This window comes from Phyllostomus discolor, chromosome 3 (genome assembly GCF_004126475.2).
Source record: "Phyllostomus discolor isolate MPI-MPIP mPhyDis1 chromosome 3, mPhyDis1.pri.v3, whole genome shotgun sequence".
Taxonomy (NCBI): domain Eukaryota; kingdom Metazoa; phylum Chordata; class Mammalia; order Chiroptera; family Phyllostomidae; genus Phyllostomus; species Phyllostomus discolor.
The window spans coordinates 57408054-57430364 of NC_040905.2; the positions used below are offsets into that span (position 1 = coordinate 57408054).

At 36.6% G+C, this 22311-nt stretch overlaps 1 long non-coding RNA gene and 1 pseudogene across 1 annotated transcript; both read right to left on the reverse strand.

Moving 5' to 3' along the window:
* Positions 1 to 261: 261 nt before the first annotated feature.
* Positions 262 to 18730, reverse strand: LOC118499484. The gene is made up of 3 exons (XR_004901982.1): positions 18719 to 18730; positions 923 to 930; positions 262 to 722 (listed from the first exon to the last, which is right to left on the reverse strand). It is a non-coding gene; the product is annotated as an uncharacterized LOC118499484 (long non-coding RNA).
* A 1239-nt stretch (positions 18731 to 19969) lies between these two features.
* On the reverse strand, positions 19970 to 20599 carry LOC114507024 (annotated as a pseudogene).
* Positions 20600 to 22311: the final 1712 nt, after the last annotated feature.

Sequence of the window (22311 nt, forward strand, 5' to 3'; positions counted from 1 at the left end):
CAGGTTGTAAGCACTGCCAAGAAAGGAGCTACGTTTGTCCTGCTGACCACTGATCCACTGCACCTAGCCCAGTACCTGTTACATGTGATGGATAACACAGCAGGTAATGGGCTCCAAGAGAGCCGGGCAGGAGACATAATTTTAGAAAATGTTAGTATATATTAGAGATAAAATTGCTATAAAATATTTATAATAAGAAGAAATGGCCAAAGACAATTCTAGGGATCTCAAATATCCCTGTGTGGGGGATATTTGCCCTAGCAAGTCAATATGCTGCTACCCAGATGAAAAATCCATTAGGAGGTTATGATGATACTGGTGGCAGTGGCATTGAAGGTAGCAGTGATGTTGGCACCCATGACAAAGAGAAATTCTTATGTTTTCCTAGTCGCCATTTTCTGTAAAATTTCAGTAACTTATTTTGATGTCAAACTTTATCACAGCTGAGTTCTAACTTCTAAGCATATGAACTACAGAACAAAAAACTTTTCCTCTTTTAGGCAGTTTTGACGATATACAGAGATCAGCAGAAGTAAGGCCTGCTTGAGTGTGGTTGGTAGGGTAATAATACGGGTGTACTAATTAATAGTTTTAATTTGAACATTTCACCTAAAATGTCATCTGGTATGCTTGAGTGTGATATTGTTATGTTACGGAATTACATGCTTATGATTTTGTAATTAAAAAGGGGTGTTATTATTTGCACCAGACCCTGTATTTGACTTCATTAACCCGGTAACTCTGGTACAAGTCCATATTCACAAGTGTGACAGTGATTAAATTAATGAGTTAACCATTCCATTCTAGTTAGTTTTTCTTATTTAGTTGATTTAAATTGGGGAGTGGAAGGGGGAAGGGAAAGAATCTTCTATTTTCACGTGCCTGATGAAAATGCTGAAGGCTTTTTGAAAGATGTAGAAACATAGGCATCTTTTCAATGCTGTTTATGTTTTTTTTAAGCTACCAAGTCCTAGTAAGCCGATTAACTTACTTTAGCAAAATAAATCACTTGGCAAGCACTTCCTACTTGCCTGGCCTGTGGACACCATACTCTTAAACTGGGCCTCCAGGGATAAATAGAAGGGAGGAATGCAACATGGGCTTTGCAGGTTTGCAAATGTGAAGTTCTCTAGCCACACAACCAAAAATTAGGGCCTTAGATCATGTTTTTAGAATCAGCTGCATTCCCTTATAGGGTCTTATTTCACATGTAACACTGTTTTTTTTTTTTAGGTTTTAAAAAACAAGTGTCAGAATTTACTGTCCCCTAATGAATGGGACCAGGCCCCACAAATGCCCTGTCATTACACTAATGCAGACATTGTCCAAATAATATTCACAACGTTTTAATTTCCCTTTCTCATTTATGACTTAAAAACCTCTCTCAAGTGACCTTAAATAAATGCCAGATGATAGTCTCACATTTCCTCACTTCAGTAATTTCTGTCTTATTGGTGCACTTCTAAGTTTTAAAATATCTTTGCCCACCCCCTTATGTAGTATACATAACTGGGATGGTGCATACTCACTCTACGCCATTAGAGTTCAAGAAGAATCTTACTTTTACATCACAGTGTCTGTAGCAGAAAGGTGAGTAATTCAGTGAAAGAAAAGCTAGCTAACAAGCTTGGAAGATGATACCAGAGTTTCACTGAGGTACTTAAGAGAAGTGATTTATACACAACTTCCCTTTCCACTGTGCCACTCACCTTGACTCCCTAAAACATTTCTCAGACTCTGCTTCTACGAGTTTGATTACTTTACATTCCACATGTAAGGAGAATCACACAGTACTTGTTCTTCAGTGACTGGCTTGTTTCACTTCACCTAATGTCCTTGAGGTTCATCCAGTTGTCACAAATGACAGGATTTCTTTCTTTTTTCAGGTTAAATAATAAAAGGAGAGTGGGCTGGTGATTGCCAGGGGCTGAGTGGAAAGGGAACTGAGGGGTTCACCTGGTTTGTAGTTTCAGTTACGAGGGGAGGACCCCCCAAATGGAATTTACTTATAAAAATTGTATATTTATTCTTACATGTTTAAAGTTCAGTCATCTTCAAAATACTCTCCATTTGATGCAATACACCCATCGAGATATTTTTTCCACTGCTCAAAACAGTTTTTGAACTCATCAATTTTGATGCCTTTTAGTGTTTCTGCCATTTTTTGTTTCACCTCTTCCACATCAGAAAAACATTTCCCTTTGAGGACTTTTTTCCTCCAGGGAAACAAAGAAAAGTTTGTTGGGGTAAAGGCATGAGGTCATGCTGTTTTGGGTCAAAAACTACTGAATACTGTGTGGTGTGGGTGGGTGCACTCGTAAGTCGCCCACCGTGAAATGGGCAAATGCATTGAAAGAGTCTTCAAAAAAGTTCACTGAAGCCAAACACAGCCTCTCACAACAACACCAGCTGGTACACTGATACAGATGTATTCCTAGAACACTCACTTAGTGGGGAAAGCCTGTACTACAAAAGACCCACCCTCCAGAAGACAATTCTGGATTTTGTTGGGTCCCCATGAAAGATGAACAAGTTCTAGGGGTCTGGTGTACAACACATTGCCTATAGTGGTTAACAGTACTGTATTGTACACTGAAAAATATGTTAAGTGGGTAGATCCCATGTTAAGTTTTCTTACAATAATAATATTAATAATAATAATTTTTAAATTTCTTACTTCCTCTTTCTCCCCCAACCCCTGCATTTTCCCACTCCCTCTTCTCTCTCATTGGTTTTTTTCTTACCTATATCTTCAATTCCTAAAATAAGTATCATACCAAGTTGAATTAGTTATTTTATTTCCACTATGTTTTACTCAAATTCAAAATATATTTTAATTTAAGTACTTCTAGGAATTTTATTTACTATGCATTAGTCTCCAGGACCCTAAAGTAATCAAAATTGGAACTCTATGACCCTGTCATTTGGAAGCATAAAAAAGATTATTTTTTTCTTTAGAGGGTTTCTTAGATGTCATCTAATTGTTTATAAATTTTTACAAATTCATCTTCACTTTAATGAGAACATTAAGGCCTCCCTGAAAGTAAATTGCCATACTTCTCTTCAATAAATTTAAAGGCCATCATTATAAAGAAAGAAGACTTTGTAAGGACAGGAATTTACTGAAAACTATTCTTTTTGGAAAAGCCAATGATCCTTCTGCCCCTTTGTCTCACCCTTTGTTTGGTTTCTTGGCTCAGACATTGGCCATGGCAATGGGGGTAAGGTTTCAATGTAGCTCTGACATCCCTAATAGGACCAAGAAGAAGAAAAAAGGAAAAAGAGGGTAGGAGAAAGAGAAGCGAGCTAATCATTGACTTTGTAGACCATTCTGTCATTTAGTTCCTGATTTGCTTTTTTCCCACATATTCCAAAAAATTAACAATATAAGAATTATATGTAAGAAATCTAGAACATTATTTTGAAAAGAAATATTATCTAGCATTTTTTACTTTGATACAAAAGAATAATTTTATATTGTTTACACCTATTATGTTTACTTATATTGGTTCTTTGTTTCCACACTAGATTATAAGCATCTCGTAGGCAGGAACCTTGATGTAGGACTTGTATATACTGCTAAGGAATCATAATGCACCAAGTACATATGTACTCAAATGCTGAGATGAAATAGAAACAATCACTACCTAAAATTCCAGTATCATAAGAAGAATTTTAAATATTTTATATTGATTTAGAAGGGATTAACGTACCTATATTTCAATAAATAATATTAAACTGTGTTTAAGACTGATGGTGGTCAGAGAGGAAGGGGTTGAAGGACTAGATGAAAAAGATAAAGGAATTAAAAAGTACAAGTTGGTAGTTACAAAATAGTCACAGGGATATAAAGTACAACATAAAGAATATAGCCAATAATATGGTAATTACCATGTATGGGCCAGGTGGGTTACCATATCAGGGGGGAATGCTTTGCAAAGCATATGATTGTCTAACCACTATGCTGAAGCTAATACAAAATAATATTGAATGTAAAAAATGATTTACTAAAGAAACGTGTTTGAGAATTTTTTGATAACTTTATGCATTTCTTGTTTACCTGTAACGTTAAAAACTAAAGATAAACAGAGTATTGTAATTTTAGTCTAACCTTGTGTGTGTATATATAATGTGAAGGGTGGGTGGGTGTGTGTGTGTGTGTGTGTGTGTGTGAGGGAGAGAGGGAGGCAGACAAACAGAGAGACTGCGAGAGAGAGAATGAGAATGGAAGGAAAGAAGCACCTCTGCGCACCTGAGTAGCCTGTGGCTGAAGAAAACTGCAGCTAGCATGTCATCTTGCCCTTGAGATCACACATTTAATTAGTGCCTGCCTTAGCACTTGCAAGTCAAAGCTCTACTGATTTACAGCCCGGCTGCCTCAGAATGTGCTGTTGGGGAGAATGTCCGGCAAGTGGGAGAACTCTGAGTGCAAACCACTGGGTGACAGAGTGACTCCTCTCAGAATCAGGTCCCAGGGCCCTCCTCTTCCTGGGGCATGCAGGGGAGCATAATGTTTCAGAGGAGGAAATGCAGCAAACTGAGAACAACATAATATCCAAAATGATCAAAGAAAAAATAAGTTCCCAACAAATAAGAATATGTAATATATGAACCTGATTCTGTACAGCACAGGATAAAGAAATAGTTTAAAATCAGATGAATATAAGCAGCCATCATTTAGACTAAATTGGTTATTTTTCACACTAGTTTGTTAGTTTGACCTATTTCACTATCTAAATCAATCCCTATAATTAGATTGATCAATTTTACCACCCAAATTCTTTTCACGTGAAAGTAGTTGAAGCATATTACAACAATATAAAAAATCACATGCGTAGTCATTTTATAGATGATTGACCAAAAATGGAATTTCCAACACAGGATTGTGAATGATGGTGGAAGTTGTGACCATAGTTTAAAGACTGGTCTGAAACATAGGGAGTGTTAGATGTGTGTTTGGTCTTTGAAAGCTGTCCCCAGACAGCCTTGCTGCAGAAGGTTTGGGGGCAGGTTGTAAGAGACTCATGGGTGCATCTCTGGTCTAAGAAAGGGACTCTCAGGCCACTGCCTTTCTCAGGAGTGCTGAGAAGTCACTCCTAGTGAGAGGGACCACATTCGAAAAGGATTGACAGTTTAGACTGAAAACAGCTTTCAAAGAGACTAATCTTATAAAGTATTGCAAATGAATAAGGACAACAGGAGTAGGTGTTCACCTGCCAGTCTCTGCCGTGCAAGATGAGAGCCTGTCTGTACTCACACATGCGCTGACTTAAAAAAAAATCACATAAAAACATCTTTGCTACAGAGACATTTTTAACAAGTATTACAGAAAGAGCACCAGCTACCAAAAAGAGTTGCCAGGGCCAGAAGGAGCCATCAATCGAAACAGTTTACATTTCAAAGTTTTTCCAAGAAGAGTGAAAACCGTCTCCCTGTCTTGATGGAAACCGGAGGTGCTGCAGTGAAGAGCCTACAGATTTGCAGCCTGCCTCCTCAGGCAAGCTTCTTTCTCCACAGGCGCCCTTTAACCCTTAAGTCCGCACCATGAGGTAGAGCGAAACAGGAGGGCCTATATCCCCTGGGGCTTGCACTCTGAGCAGCTTACTAGGCTGTGGAGTCAGGATAAAAATCCTCTTCCTTTTATGAGTTTCATAAGAAAAGAGCCTTCTTGCTCTTGTGCACTATTTGAGATTAATAGGTTACTTTTACTTCTATACTCCACACCTCTTGGTATCACTTAACAAACAGTACTATCTCTCTGCCTTGAAATGTTTCTCACCCCCTGGAAATAATTCAGGAATTGACTCCTACCTAGCTAGGCTTCTTTTACAACCTTGGAATGAATGCTAATAATGCTCTGTTTTAACCAGGGTATGTATTTGTTTGTCCCTTTTAAAAAATGTTTTTTATTTGAAAGAAAAAGTTTGCATGCATTTTTTGTCCCTGAAGGAAAATTTAAAAAAGAACACTTCCTAAATTCAGTAACAATTTTCAAAAGGTATATAATTTAATGTATACTTTGTTTTTTTAGCTTAATTTTTCCACGACATTTCTAAACTCCAAATCTAATTTCCAGAATCTACAAGAATGAACTCCACATACTTTCATTCTTTGTTCCAAAAGCGGGTCAAATGGAAACACTAGTCTAAGACAAAAATGTTAACTTCAAAATTAAGACTTAGGAACAAAAATAACAGACACTGCTGACTTGCAGGCCATGAAAATGGTTATTTGTGCACCTCCCTCCCCCACATTTGCTCCTTATACCAGCAATCCCCCCACTAGATCCAATAGTTTTATCACATCTCTTTGACCACCAGGCAATTTGCACAAGCATGATGAAGACTCAGATGCCCTGATAACCCAAAAGAACTGCCATGACTATTTCCTTAAATTACAATAGAATGAGTAGAAGAGGAAAACACCAGAAGTACTACACACTGTTTTTTCACACACTTATATAAATGCCGTACATTATGATCACAAAAATTACAGTTGCTTTCTGAGAATGACCTATTGATGTACATTACACAATATCACTGAAAATATTACCAATTTCCATACCAACATCCCTTGTAAATACCACTGGTTCTCAATGAACTCCTTCTGACCTCCTGGTCTGAGGCTGTCACGGTGTAATGTACATAATTCTCTCAACATTGATACATTACTTCTGCTCAGTGTTGGGGGTCAGGCCAATGGTGTAAAGTCAAAGATAATTAGCAGCCCTATCAATAACCCACTAAAGGATTACTGCCTCAGTGACAGGCCAGAAAAGCTCAGAAAAGAGGTAGCAATATAAAGTCGAAGGGAAGTGCCCGTAGATTCTGTGGTTCGAGCAGCTGCTATGGACTATCAGCATCACCAGGAGACCTCATTGCATTAGCATAAATTCAAATGACAAATACACAGTGCTATTCAGAGACTCATTAATTTGCAATGGGTGCAGTGCTCATGACATATTAGTGCAAAATTCAAATGTCTATGTAGCAATGTGAATTTAGTTGTGAGACCCAAGTCACTAAAATGAAAATGTGTGGGTTTTTTAGCAGTTTATTAAATTATGAACTGTGATGACTATATCCATGCATCTTTTTAAGCAGATGAGGTCCAGCGTGCTCCAGCGGCAAATCGTATGGTTTGTGTTGATATTTTCCTGTCAGACAATTTCCAGGCAGCAGATAAGATACGTACTAGACTGGTTAGCTCTGCCGCATGCAGACTGAGAGCTCCCCCTCCTGGACAAATGACACTGCCACGCTAAAAGAAAACCTAACCATTTATTGTCGTCTTTTTACATTTTTTAACAACAGGTTTTGATGCAAAGAATTTCAATGTCCGCCGAAAGCCAAAAGAAGCTAATTTGGTATCATTCATTGTACATGAGAGTGTATGATAATTTTCTACAAAAATGCAGAAGTCACCCTCAATTAAAGTTAGTTACGCAATTTTATATGCAGCTACTGAAAGACCTCATTTACATGTATCATTTAAAAAATAATTTCTTGATTTATATATAAAAAGAATATAAGGAAAAACAATAAAACACTCTCATATTCAAATTGCTTCCATGGAATCATAAACTACAATTCTTAGGTTACAATTACTAGCATTCAATTTTATAAAGAAAAAAAGCATGCATACACATAGACAGAGCATTTTAAACAAAGCAACCAAGTATATATTGTTTCCAACGTGGTTGAATGAGGTTATGAACAGGCGGAGGCAAGGCAAGTCAAATCGCACCTCTGCCACACGTGTCTGGTGGGCTAACTCTTTAACATAAGGAATCCTCTGCCTAATTACTTCAGTTAATCAAGGCAGATTTATCACTGGTGTGCCTTTTAAAAATTGGCACATTTTGTCTATAAATACAAATAATGACTCAGATTAGTTCAATAATGGGATGAGAGAGGTCAACTTTGTCTTTAGCACTGTCATAACCCGAATACACAGGATGTCAACACCCACACTTGCCGGTATCTCTGGTCTTAGAGCAGACCCAGATCTCAATGCTCAATGTTCCATATAAATACTAACGTCTATCTCTAGTACTTTAAAAGACACCCATTTTAGCATTTTTCTGTAGAAGCTATAGCTTTCCAAACCATGTAACATGCCTTACAATAAACTGAAAAGAAGGTTACCATTTGAAAGTTCTTATAAGGAGAATAGAAAATTCACAAGGAAAAGACGCCCTTTGGCCATTTGAACTAACTAATCTCTACTGGGCTACAGAGTATATGTGTTAGCAGATCCTTATGATTAATTACGTTTATCACTTTCTAAACTTTGAGTAAGTTTATATTGAATATAACGTAAAAAAGGCGTTATGCCATGTTATTATTACTTCTAGACTTAATTATGTACTTTCTGAGTGCTCGGTTTATGGTGAATTCGGGGAAACTCATCCCACCAAAAGCTGTGTGCTTTTAAATTCCATTTTATAATGTCATTGATGCTCTGTGTCATCTTCAACAATTAAAAGTAAGATCAATATAATGCATTCTACTTAGTTACAATGGAGTTAGTCTTGAGTTAGTTAGCAGGTTCATTTTATTTTACTGTAACTGCTATAAAAAATACAGAACTAATGAAGATTGAGAAGGATCACTGTACATGAAACATATGGAAGGAGCATGAAACTGAGCAATATATGAGATTTATCTCTGTAGATGGATGTCTAGGCATTGCTTTTCCTTAACATATTCTCTTTCACCAAGTAATTAGAATCCCAGAGTCACAGAATGTTAGAGCTGGAAGGGCTATTGTTGATCATCTTTCATTTTATAGGCATAAGAACCAGAGACTCAAAAAAGTTTAGCAAATTTACCAAGATCTAATGACTACAAAAAGAATATCTAAGAAAAGAAAAAAAACGTGGTCCCTAGACAGTCCTTCTCAAACGTTAGCACACACCAGAATCACCAGGAGGGCTTGTCGAAATGGACTTCTGAGCCCACTCTCAGAGTTTCTGACTCAGTACTGGGGGGTTCATTTTTGTCAAAATCCAGTTAATACTGCTGTTCTTCCCTTACTGGTCCAGGGACTGCACTTGGAGAACTGCTGGTCTCTATACCGATTTTTGTAAACTGCTGTTGTCTTATTCCTATTAACTCTTCACATCATGGTGAGCAAACCAAACTCAAGTTAATACCACATATCTTTCCTGTCATCCCTCTAATACATAGCTGGGGTGGTACCTACAGTGTGAAAAGTCTAGAATGACATGGAAAAAAATTAAAGAAACCAGAACAAAACAAAAGCAGGGTACCCAGAGTCAGATTAAGCATTTAGGGGCACTAAACACTACAAAGATTATGGCCACTGAGGTGAATCTCTATTCTAACCCAATTTATCAGCAATATTAAATCATACCCAGTGTAGAGGAGACAAACAAAGCTTTAAGGTGTATTCATTTCCTCTCTCTCTCCCTCTCCCTTCCTCCCCGCAGCTCCTCCTTCTTCCTCTCCCTCTCTCTCCATCCTCAGAAGCCTCTCTCTCACTTATACCCTAAGCATTCCCTAGTGGATCTATCAAGTCGCACTTGAGACAGCTTCACCTCAGTCATTACCAAGCTGCCCATTTTCATTATCTCTTACCATGACCACCTGCCTATTTTGTGACTGGAAAATAATCTCTGAGCTGCAATTTTCTAAAGTCGTAAAATAATCTAGTTAGCAGCCAAATATAGGGAAGATGACTTTATCATTTGCTGCCTGTCCCCACCAGCTATCAATATTTAGGTCAACACAGAAGTTTATTTTCTTTTCTTTAAAATAAAATAGCATCCACAGACCTAATGAATCAAAATGCACCTCTTCATTGCCTATACAGTATTAGCAAGTTTAGATCACAAGAACTAGAAAGAAAGAGCCCCTGCATACATGAATTTGAAAATACCTGTGCTTGAAGAAGCAGCTCAGAACAGGAGCATACTCAGGAGAACTTCCACCTAAGCATTTGCTGGTTCCTTTGCCTACTGCACAGAATTCAACCAACCAGGCCCTTACGCTGGTCTCACAGCTATAATATCATTGCTTTTTCCCCCTGGTTTAGAGAATGGCTGTGATGAAGGTAATTACCCAAGTAAAATAAAATGGGTTATTTTTATTGTTTCTAAAACAGTGTTGGTTGGAAAATGAAAGTGACTGATGGTGACAAACTATTTTAATCATATATATATAAGCCTTGGTATTTTTGTGTTATTTCTCCCATTTTCACTGGGGTAAAATTATATTTTCTCATAAAATTAATAGATTGTCTTCTATCAGTTTTCTAGAAAAATTTTATTTCATAGAATAAGTTTGATTCCAATTAATACCATAAGTAAAATAGCATTTTCCTGAATATGAGAAGTCCTCCCCCACAAAAAATATAACATTCCTGTCTCTGGGATTCTGTAGTAAGTTATTCACTAAAATCTGCTTTCATATTTTACTTAAACTACTACAAAAAATAACCTTACATTTCAAAATAATTTTCAAATATAAATGGCTTCCAAGCAGCTTTCACTGTGTTTCTGCCTCATATTTACTTTTCTACAATTGTCCCCATTTTTTAGTCAAGCCTGTACATAGGCCTATCATGACCGCAGGCACGTGTAGGGTGTCACCAGGCTTACCACCTGCCTAAGCAAACACTCTATGTTCCCCACCATTTCACCAAGGCCTTCATTAGTGCACCTGTAATTCCAAAGTCTTTCCTGCTCTAGACGCTCTCTTTCTCATTTCTGCTTCAGGTTTAGATAAAATAAACATTCTGCCTATCACAATCCTTGAATACTTTGAAATGTCTGAACTGTAGCAAAAGTTTTATTTTCCCCTGTCTAAATTAAACTGAATTATTTAGTATTTCAATCATCAATATTAAAAAAATAACATCATGAGAGGCCAGAAAAATTTATTCAGAAAGAAAGGCTAGAATAGCCTTTACAAAACAATAGAATGCTTATTTCTTCAAAACATATTTTGCCCTTTAAAAAATTATTAAGTGAGATCAAGTACTGTAACTCAGAGGTCATTTGGCAAAAAGTTCATTCATGTAAATGGCTAATAGCTAGCCTCATGTGAATACTAAGGCAGATAAATAGTAATCTATTAATTCAGGTTATCTGCTCTACAACTGCATTTTTATTTATACCTCTTCATTTTAAAATATAAGCACATATACTATTTTTACCTTCAGTAAAAATAGAGGTAGATATTTTCTGGTGTATTAAGCAAGTCAGTTTTACCTGTTTCTATATCTTTTCTGGCACTTTTAAGGCAGTTACTCTACACAGACTCTAGAAATGAAAAGGCAATAAAAATGAACACATTTGCCTCATGGAGGAGTCTTTATTAATGACTATGTGAACATTCTCTGTACAACTTAATACTCTGAATCCACCCATAAAATTCTACAAAGAAGTATATTTTTGTGTGTGAGCTGATATCAATAGAATAAGTATATCACAAATGAAGAAAGCATAGTTTCCTATCTTTCATTTATAGTAAGATCTTGTATTTCAGAGTTTAATAATGAACCTCCCTGGGTTTTTTTTTAATAAAGCAGGTGCTCTGGTATTGCAGGCAGTTTTGCTTCCTCTATCTCTCTCTTTATTTCCTTCCCCCAAAGGAAAAGAATCTCAGTAAGAATCATGATCCTTGATACAAGGATAAATCTAGTATAGTTTGGGCTACATACCACCTAAGCTGGTCCAGACCTCCAGCCCAACCCACTGTATTACTGAGTTTATGAAGCACAACAGGCCCTCTGAAATTAAGGTTGGGGCACTCTCTCTCTGTCCTTACCCAGAAAAAGTATACAACCAGCTTAGAGTAACTGCACAACATTTCAAATTTAAAGAAATACAAGTTTTGTGGTGGTTAGTGTAGGGGTGGGGGTAGTTCTTAAATGTTCTTTTCTTCTACAGAATACAGAATGACTAAAATATATTCAATCCTGTTAAAGCTTGTCAAATATTTCACAGTTCAGCTTTGTTCAGATGTTTTACTGACTATGAAAAAGCAGTTTGGTGGGATTCAGATTCTAGAGATGGAAAAGCTGTAAGAGACCTTAAATAACCTTATTCTATCAGGTCAATAGGTGAAAAACTGAGTCCCAGGGAAATTGACTTGCCCAAGGTTTTGCCAAGTCCAGGTTAAAACTCCAGGCTGCAGATGCTCACTCAGTGCAGCATCCTCCCCACTACTCATTTTATCTGATTTTTTTCTTCAAGAATTAAACAATTTCAAGAAGCTGTATGATGTGATTTCACAACTAAGATAAAGTGCTCATAGTATATCCAGGATTATGTAGAATTTCATTTGGTATTTAGTCACTACGATCAAATAGTATTATCTTTCAAATACAGACATCAATTTTAGTTCATTAGCAAATACAATGGTTGCAGAAGGGCTGTGTGAAGTCTTCAAAGCTGCCATCTTTAAAATGTCAGAACTGAAATACATTTCATAAAAAAATAAAATGTGACAAAAGTACTTGAGTTTAAACCACATCTCTGTGAGCCTAACAGCCCTGTTATCACAGATCTAATAAAAGTGAGTAATTCAAAGGTTTGAAAAGGAAAATATGTGCCATGGCAAACTAATAATTGCCATTTCCCCTTATTTCTTGCTTTTAGCAGCTTTTCCAAGAAAGATTTGGGTCACAAGACATGGTGACATGAATAAAGCAGTATGGTATAGATTCAAGTTAAGATGACCTAAGATTACCTAAAGCCTACAAAAACAGAAGACAAGATTAATGTTTAAGACTTACAAGAAAATTACTGTAAGTAAAAATATTGATTCAAACAAGATGGCTATCAGGTATGGTGGCAATCGTATCAAGCTTTCTGAACTGAGAGGCTTAATTACTATCCAACCATATCCCAGCAAGCTAAGCAGAGCTGAAGACAACGGGGAAGCAATACTACCAAGTGTAAGCTGGTGCTAATATCCTCTCAATAAACAATATTGGTATGTCTTGGATGAAGTCATTTGCCATACACATACACACATATAACTGTTGCTCCTTTATATGTTCATTTATTGTGAGGTTATATCAGAGTTTCTAAAATAATATGGACATTTCAGTATTAAATAGTTAGAGTGTGTAAACCAAAAAAATGGCCTTTGGTTTGTCAGCATATTTGTAATTCGTACTTTTTTTCTGAAGAAGGAGGTGGTAGTCTGCTCATACTACGATGTAGCCACGTTAATATCATAGCTAGTGATGATCATGGTATAAGTGAGGCTTATAATAAATGGGATTTTTCCTACTGACATGGTCAGAAATTCAAAACAAAAATATTGAAGGTAGTTAAATTGAGTTTTTATACGTAAGTCCTTTTCAACATGAATCAACTCTTCATCTATTTGGTTATACAACTTAATGATCTTATTTTTCTTAGTAATTATTTGTTTCAGGAGACATGATCAATAATCCCTGGAATTCTCAACAGAAATTCAAGATGCTCCTCTTGTTAAACAGTTTGCTAATACAGTAGCAAGAGCTCTGCATGTTCTACCGGACAAAGGGCGGTGGTTGCCAGAGAGCCTGGACAGTAAGTAAAGCAGGCAAGCAAGTATATAGGAATCAAGAGTGTGGTGGGGCTTGTCAGTAAACATAAGGGAAAGCAAGGTACTAGTCAAAGGAGAACAAAAGGAGATATAGCCTAATAAATGAAAGAGCCCTAACAAAGATTGAAGCAAGGTCTGACCTGGAACATAAACTCCTGAGGCAGAAGTTAACACCCTTGTCCAATGGGAGGGAAGAGTGGGAAAGTTAACAGTTGGATCTTCAGTTGGGCAGACACTGAAACAACTCTGGGCCCAGCAGCAGGGCCTCAAAGGAGAAGAGCTGTGTGTGAATAAAAAGGCTGGGCACTGAGAACCCACGGAGGAACACCTAGAGCTATGTGCCTCTAAGGGCCCGGAGTCATCTTCCCTTTAAATACCACATGAGTGAGCCCCAACAAAGTTTGCTGTTGCATGAACTAGCAGGTGGAGGAAGAACAGAGTTCAAGAACAGCAGCCCCAGCTGCTATGGCTCAGTGGACTGAGTGCTGGCCTGTGAACCAAAGTGTTGCTGGTTTGATTCCTAGTCAGGGCACGTGCCTGGGTTGCAGGCCAGGTCCTGCAACCTGGCCTGCACTTGAGAGTCAATCACTCATTGATGTTTCTCTCCCTCTCTTTCTCCCCCCCTCCCCGTCTCTCTAAAAACAAATAAATAAAATCTTTAAAAAAAAGAACAGCAGAACACATCAGTAAAAAGCAGACTGATAACAGTCAAGGGCACAAAGCTGATTCAGAGTTCATCTGTACCTGGGAGTATTGCTGGAGAAGAGCTTCACTTTGGTTGGCATAATCCCTAAAATTCTTGAACTATCCAGGACACTAGTTGCCCCCCCGCAAGTATGCAATACTGTACTTATAGCCAATCTGGCACATAGAACCTTGATTCAGTCTTACTTTAACCTAGTAGGAGAAAAGCTAAGTGACTGCCCTTTCATGAAGAGCCTGGGGATTGGGTTATTCCAGTTCTGTAAGTACTGCATTGTATTTTTGTGTCTTCTATTTTAAAAATACCACTATGGAAGGTGACTACTTGTATATAGCTGGAAGTGAAAAACTTCATTGTACAACTCTTGATATGTTTTGCATTTTTTACCTGCAAACTTAGCCTTTTAGATTATGATATTTACAACTAATGCCTTTATATACACAAAATCTAGCATTGTTCCTACTCTTGCTCTTACACTTTATTCCATAAATAAACCAGGGTTATTATGGATGCTGATGATCAAATTGTCCTGAATGCTGTCATTACTTCTTAGAAATGTTCAGCAACTCCCCGTCGTTTCATGATATGTTGCCCAGCACTCTTCACTTACACTTACTTTTACAAAGAAAACAGAACTAAAAGAAACATTGTGATATACTGTGTTCTCTTAATTTAAGGTAGAGACAAATGAAAAATTCCTGCCCTAGGATTTAGAAAACACTGACATGACCGGGAATGAAATATTCTATCAACAAAATCTTTTGAATGAAAAAATAACAAGCTCTTTTAAGTAACTTAGATATTCTATTGAGGGGCAAGAACCTAGAAAAGATAACTTCTCAAATTCTTTTAATTTTTAATTTTTCAAATGACATACTTATGCATTTGCATTAGATTACAAGCATTACAGAGAACTCCATAGCCCCACATGATCATCACCCCAATTCAAATCAGCTCCCCAGTTAAGTGCTGTTATTGGTTGCAAGGGTATTTTGCTAAGCTATTCTAGGAATATTCAGGGATGTCCAAACTTTTGGCATCTCTGGGCCACAGTGAAAGAAGAGTTGTCTTGGGCCACACATCAAACACACAAAAACTAATGAAAACTGATGAGGAAAAAAAAAGGTTTTAAGTAAATTTACAATTTTGTGTTGGGCCATATTCACAGCCATCATAGCCATGTGGACCGCAGGTTGGACACCTCTGTAATGCATTTATAAAGATGTATAGAATAAGTGCATAACTGCATATAAACATATATATATATATACACATACATATATTTAGTGCATCAGCATATATTATTTGTTTGATTTCTACAGAAACAGAGAAAAGATACCCCTTAATTCTATGATGACATAATTTGATTAATTGTTCTGAGCAAAATAAAACCTTTCTTTGGAATGATCCTGGAAGCTAGCATTAATCCTGCTTTTGAAATAGCATAGTAGCAGGAGCATCCCCTCGCTAAGGAACAAATGTCTGCTTCGGTAGCCCTGGCAGGTCCCTTAGAGCCCTCTGACGATAGCAGGCTTTAGTCTCACCTAAAAACTAGCAATGTGATTCACACCCTGTGTCCATTATAAGACTTGAACCTGATGAACCTCAAAGCAACTTTCTGGATCACATACCATTTTGGTCCAGAAACCCACTTTACTTGTTTTTTATTGTCATCACTTGTTAAATCTGCAACACACTCGTGTAGGCACACACACTCACACACTCATATACACAGCCTTGAGGAAAATTAAACCCTACACTGTTTTTCCCTTAGAGGGGGGAAAGGAAAGAAAAACAGGAAAGTTAATATTAAATATTTGCTGTGATTATTTAAATATATATATGTACACACACACACATACATATATATATTTCCCCTTGAAAGTTTCTCAATAAAGCACAGGTTTACAGAAAGTCTAAATAAGTGGGTCAGCCCCCTTAAGACATACTGAAACTTAGCTATTTCCAACTCTATTATTCAGGAGCTGTTTGATTTGATATAAAAAGGATTAAATAAATGCTTGGAAGGTATACTGAATGGCAGTATTTAGCAATCTTGTTTTCTTTACATAATGTAACACACTAATGGACTACATTTCCTTTGCTTTCTGCTGTTAACTCTGAAAATAAGCAAGTTACTGTCCAAATCAGAGCCAAAAAAAATACACACACACACACCACAGGGTTTCTGGCTGTGAAGGGACACTTCATGCATAAATGTGGGAAAAGAAAAAGTTGATGAACAGCCAGTTGGGAAGTGTGAAGAGATTATTTTTATTTCATGATGTTTTCAGTGTGTAGTATCTAAGATGTTCAAAAATACTCATAATATCACTGTGCCTGAAAGTTTACAGCCCTCATAGTAGATATTATCTAATGCAATAGACATCAAACACTTATAATAGGGATGCTCTCCTTCAATCTCTCCTGCTCTCTTTTGATCAACTCCAAGTCTAATATGGTTAAATGCAGCTTCACAGAAATCAAGCGCAAGCACACTGGAATTTTAATGAATGGGTCCATCACAAGTGGTTCCTAAAAAAGTAAAACAGATGCTGCCCCTCTGCTGCTGTTCTCTCTTCCTGGTTATTTTTATTTCTTTTCCAGTCAAAAGAGGCTGTTTCTTCAGGGTGAGTTGCCTTTGGTAACCATTCTCTTTCCAACGCAAGTATCATGTTCAGACCTCAAAGTTTACAATGATGGTGTTTGAACAAAACTGGAAAAAATCTTGAACAGATTATAATCTGCATTCCATTGTTGATCCTGTCAAATAATAAAGAGATATAAAAACACACAGGCATACACACAGACCCACACACAATACAACTAGCATGGATCTCTAAAATGATAAAAATTAATTATCTGACCAAAGCACTGACCTCCCACAAGGTTTCCAATGTGTGGTACACATTTTCTGTCTATATGAAACATGAGCTACCCTTGCTAATTAGTTCATTCCTCTCATTGCCATTGCCTCTGATCATCTCATTAATTATGCTTTTGAATTTTTATTATTACTTATACACTCGTTTTATAACACAGCAAACATTTAAAATTTAATAAAGCAAAATTATAATTGTCTTATTTAATCAATAAAGCTGTGTTGCTTGGGAGCATAAGTGGAAAGTTAAATTGTTCTGCAAAATAAATGCCACAATAATGGAAAGTCAAAAATATTCTAAATTCTCTTGATAAAGGATAAGGTAGAGAATGTTTTCACCTGATATCTTAGAATAAAGAGGTATAAAAATACGATCAATTGACCCTTGTATAATCATGAGTATAAATAGTTCATATATACCTACCTCCCCCAAATAGCTATTTTAAAAACAAAGAAGTTATTACATATGAGTTCAAAGTATTTACAATTATATAATATCTTTTCTATTAACACACAACAAATATGTTGAGTGAACAACATTCTGAAAGGCAGAGTTGAGCTTCATGAAGCTAGGAAGTGATTCAAAACCACCATCTAATCATAATGGGTGGTGACTGCCTGGGTCTCCTCTAAGCATCCCACCATGTCCACTCATTAGTTGAAAAAAAATGTAAAAACCTAAGGTAAAACCTGTTTCTTGAACCCTCCACCCAAAAGGAACCAAAGTAAATTACAGTATTTCCAATTTAATTTTAAAAGTTAGTCCACCCTCTATTTACACTTCTGCATTAGTATTAGTAAGATAGATTCACAGACTCCTATCTGTTAGCTTTCCAAAGACACGTGATTCTTGTGTGCTTATGTAAAGAAGACATTTATTTCTAGTAAATAAACCATTTCATGGAGAAAAACAAGAAATATTATTTCATAAAGATAAGAATAATACTTCTACAAGAAGGAAAAAAGTAATGTGCTTATTTGCATATTTTAAGATAGTTTCTTTTAATATTAACAATTAATTATCAAAACAAAGAAGTAACCTGTTCATAAGATATTGAAACTTCAGCATTAAAGAATGGTGGTGTTTCTAAAAATACTAAACAAAAATACATATGATATCTCCTTTTTATAAATTTTGAATGTTGGTAAAGTCAAAATAAATTTCAGAAGTAATAGGGACTCTGTATCACTAAGAGAAGTGTACAAACCAGAGAAAATTCTTAATCAAACTTCCTGCAAAATTTCCTACTTGGCTTTATTGAATAAACAAATCCATTGGTACAATAAGGGTTTGGGTATTAGTCTTCCTATTTCCACAGTTTCTCAAAAAGTTTCATATAAAATGACCATATAATCCAGAAATTCCACTCCTGGATATATATTCTCCACTCAAAAAAAAAAGTGGAAACAGGTGTTCAAACAGGAATGTTCATAACAGCACTACTCAAAATAGACAAAAGGTAAATACAACTCAAATGTCCATCAGCAGATGAATGGATAATCAAACTCTGTCAAATCCATACAATGGAGTATTACTCACCCATGAAAATAATTGATACATGCTACCACATGAACGAATCTTTAAACCATTCTGCTAAGTGACAGAAGTCAACTATAGAAGGTCATATATTGTATAATTTTATTTTTATGAAATATCTAGAAAAGGCAAATATAGAGAGACAGACAACAGTTTAGTAGTTGCCAAAGGCAGAAGACAATGGAAAAGGTCTATTGATTCCTTAATGGTTATGAGTCTTCCTTTGAAATGGTGAATTTCATGTTATGTGTTCAATTTAAAGAAAAAATCTAATGCCAGTGCATGTGACCTAGCCCAGAAAGCTTTCGTGGTACCCCAGAAGCCAAGACTCTTCACAGCAATATGGGACGGGCACTGTTTTTAAGTTGGGTAAGTTCCAGAAGTAAGTTCCAGTAAGTTCCTCAATGCCTAAGTTAACTCTCTTAGAATGTGGCAGTTATGGCCCTAACAATAAACACCCTGCTATGTTGACTTTATTAATCATTTTAATAGTGTGCTTTTTCAAGAGTCCTGGATTTTAGCACATTCTTCTTTTCAAGTTCAGGCCTTTCCATATTTTACCCTTTGGCCAGTCAGATAAAAGAAATTTTATGAAGGAAGTGGTGAGTTGACTTTCTTATAAGGCAACCATATATCCAGTTTCCTAGAAGAATCCTAGTTCACATCTATGAGCCTGATGTAATTATTAGTAGTGCCCCTTCCACTCTCAAAAGAGTCCCAATTTGGTTGATAAATTATACGGTCTCCTTACTTCAAGGGGATCACTGTTAACCTTCCCTGACTGATCTGTCCAACAGGAGTCCTTTCTGTGCCAACTTTAATCCAGCTCTCTGGCAAGTTACATATGATTATACATATTCTCTTTGCCAAGGCATACATAGCATGTTTGGACAATGTGGTCTCATTTTATGATATTTTGCTCTTATTTATGCTTCATATCCAATGGTAGAGCTAATCATTTGCAGGAACCAAAATGTTAGAAATGATATCATAGCACATTTTTCTATAGGATATACTTTTAAAAATAGATTAATCCAAAAAGAAGAATGTCTTAATAAACTCAATTTGAGAAGACTCTGTGTTACTGAATGGTAGTGAACTAAATTTGGGTGAAATTTCATTGACATCTATTCGATGAGATCAAGCACTTTAGATAGTTTCATAGTTGTCTCCCTATGCTTACTAACATCCTTCTAAGTCAAGAAATTTCAACCAGTGTCCCATAAGAATTTTTAAAATATGCAATACCTGACTATTTATCAGGAACACTAACCTCTTTTCCTTTAGATTGTCAAATAAAAAAAAATTATAATAGCCAAAGCAACAATAGCCACACAGTGTGAACATATCAAAATTATATCTGTTTGTCAAATGGGCTAAAGATATTTTTTGGTGCGCTGCAGGACTTTTTTTTACACATAAAAGTTTTTAGTTTATTAATCTTCTCATGAAAAAAATCTGGATAATCACCACAGATAAAGTCACTGAAGAATCTTTACTCCATTGTTGTTTAATCTCCAGCTCACTTTTCACCAGCACCAACACTTGCCTTTGCAGTCTCCCTGACTGTCTTCATCATGTCCTCCTGTTCCTTTCTCTGTTGTCTTGAGGTCTTCCTCTCATATAGGCCATGTCATGCAAGTCTATGTTTGGGTTCATTTTTCTTTCCATAATGCAAAGAATCATAAGTCATGCCAAAGCCAGTTATATTATTGCCAGCAAAATGGGTTCTGAATCCAAACACAAAGATGACATCTGGTAGTGCTACACAATTTGGCTAGTTTTGCCTGAATTTCTGTCCTGGGTAATGTTGCCTTTCCAGGGTGAAGAGTGTCAATGACCATTTGTTTCCACTGAAGTATTCTTTTGGTCATGAACTTCCTGGTCTAGATAGTCACTGTGTTGTTCATGAAGGTGGCTGATCTTCAAACAGCTAAGGAACAAAAGCTGCTGCAGGATTCTAGTAATTAGTTTAAGATGGGGGACCCCAAAACAACCGGAATTATCTTCTGGAGGGTGGGCCCCTTGTACTACAGGCTTCCCCTGGTAGGTGCGTGTTCTAGGAACTCATCTGTATCAATGTACCAGCTGGCATTGTGTAAGAGGCTGCATTTAGCTTTAGCGAAACGTTTTTAAGACTCTTTCAACGTGCTTGCCCATTTCATAATGGGTGATTTATTAGCCTGACCACACCACCTGACCACACCACGCTAAGTGTGCAGCAGCTTTTGACCAAAAACAGCATGACTCCAGTGCCTCACCCTCCCTATTCACCTGATCTCAGCCCCAGAGACTTTTTTGTATTTCCCTAGACGAAAAATATCTTCAAAGGGGAACATTTTGCTGTTGTGGGAGAGATGAAACAAAAAATGGCAGAAGCAATAAAAGGCAATCAAAATCGAGGAGTTCAAAAAGTGTTTTAAGCAGTGCAAAAAATGTCTCGATAGGTGTATTGCATCAAATGGAGACTACATTGAAGGTGACTGAAGTTTAAACATGTAAGAATAAATATACATGGTTTTATAAATAAATTCTTATTTATTTAAATGAAGGGGCCTGTTGAGTCCCCCTTCATTTATGTACCATGAGCTGAAAAGGGTTGAAAATCACTGCTCTAAGTAAAAAGTAGTCACTCTTTTTTATTACCTATGCATAGTCTCAGAACCTCTGTTTATGCAAACTTAGATCATAGAAGGAAGTGCACTGAGAATTCAAATGGGTTGAGAGGTTTTCAAATTAGATGGTCATTGAGCATGTCAGATTTAATGCACTCTTCTTAAATAGCACTGTCTGCCTCTTATATCTAAATATTTCTAAATTCTAAAAGTTTAGTGGCATAATTGTCACATACTTCAGTATTTGCTGTCAATATCAACCTAAACAAAAGTTAACCAGGCAGCATTTTATTTTATTTTACTTTATTTTATTTATTTTTGTCCTACATCGGGTAAATTTATTTTTTTAATGTTTTCTTATTTGTGCTATTATAGTTGTCCCATTTTTCCCCTTTTCCACCTCTCTTATAGCTGTCAGTCTGATTCCATGCTTATGGTTCTATTTTGCTCATTAGTTAATTTTGTTCATTAGATTTCCCTTATAAGTGAGATCATATTTGTCTTTCACCAACTGTCTTATTTCACTTAATAATAGTTTCCAGTTCCATCCACACTGCTGCAAAAGGCAGAAATCCTTTTTTTTTCTGCTGCATTGTATTCCATTGTGTAAATGCACCACAGTTTTTTGATCCATTCATTTACCTATGGGCCCTTAGGCTATTTCCAAATCTAAGTTATTATAAATAGCACTGCTATGAACACAGGGGTGCATGAGTTCTTTCAAATTGGGGTTTCAGGATCCTTAGGGTAATTCCCAGCAGTGGAATTGCTAGGTCAAAAGGCAGTTCCGTTTTTAATTTTGGGGGGAAACTTGGTACTGTGTTCCATAGTGGCTGCACCAGTCTGCATTCCCACCAACAGTGCAGTAGGGTTCTTTTTTTTCCATATCTTCACCAGCACTTGTGTTTGTTGATTTATTAACGATGGCCATTCTGACCAGTGTGAGGTGGTATCTCATTGTGTTTTTAATTTGCATGTCTCTGATGGCTAGTGATGTTGAGTATCTA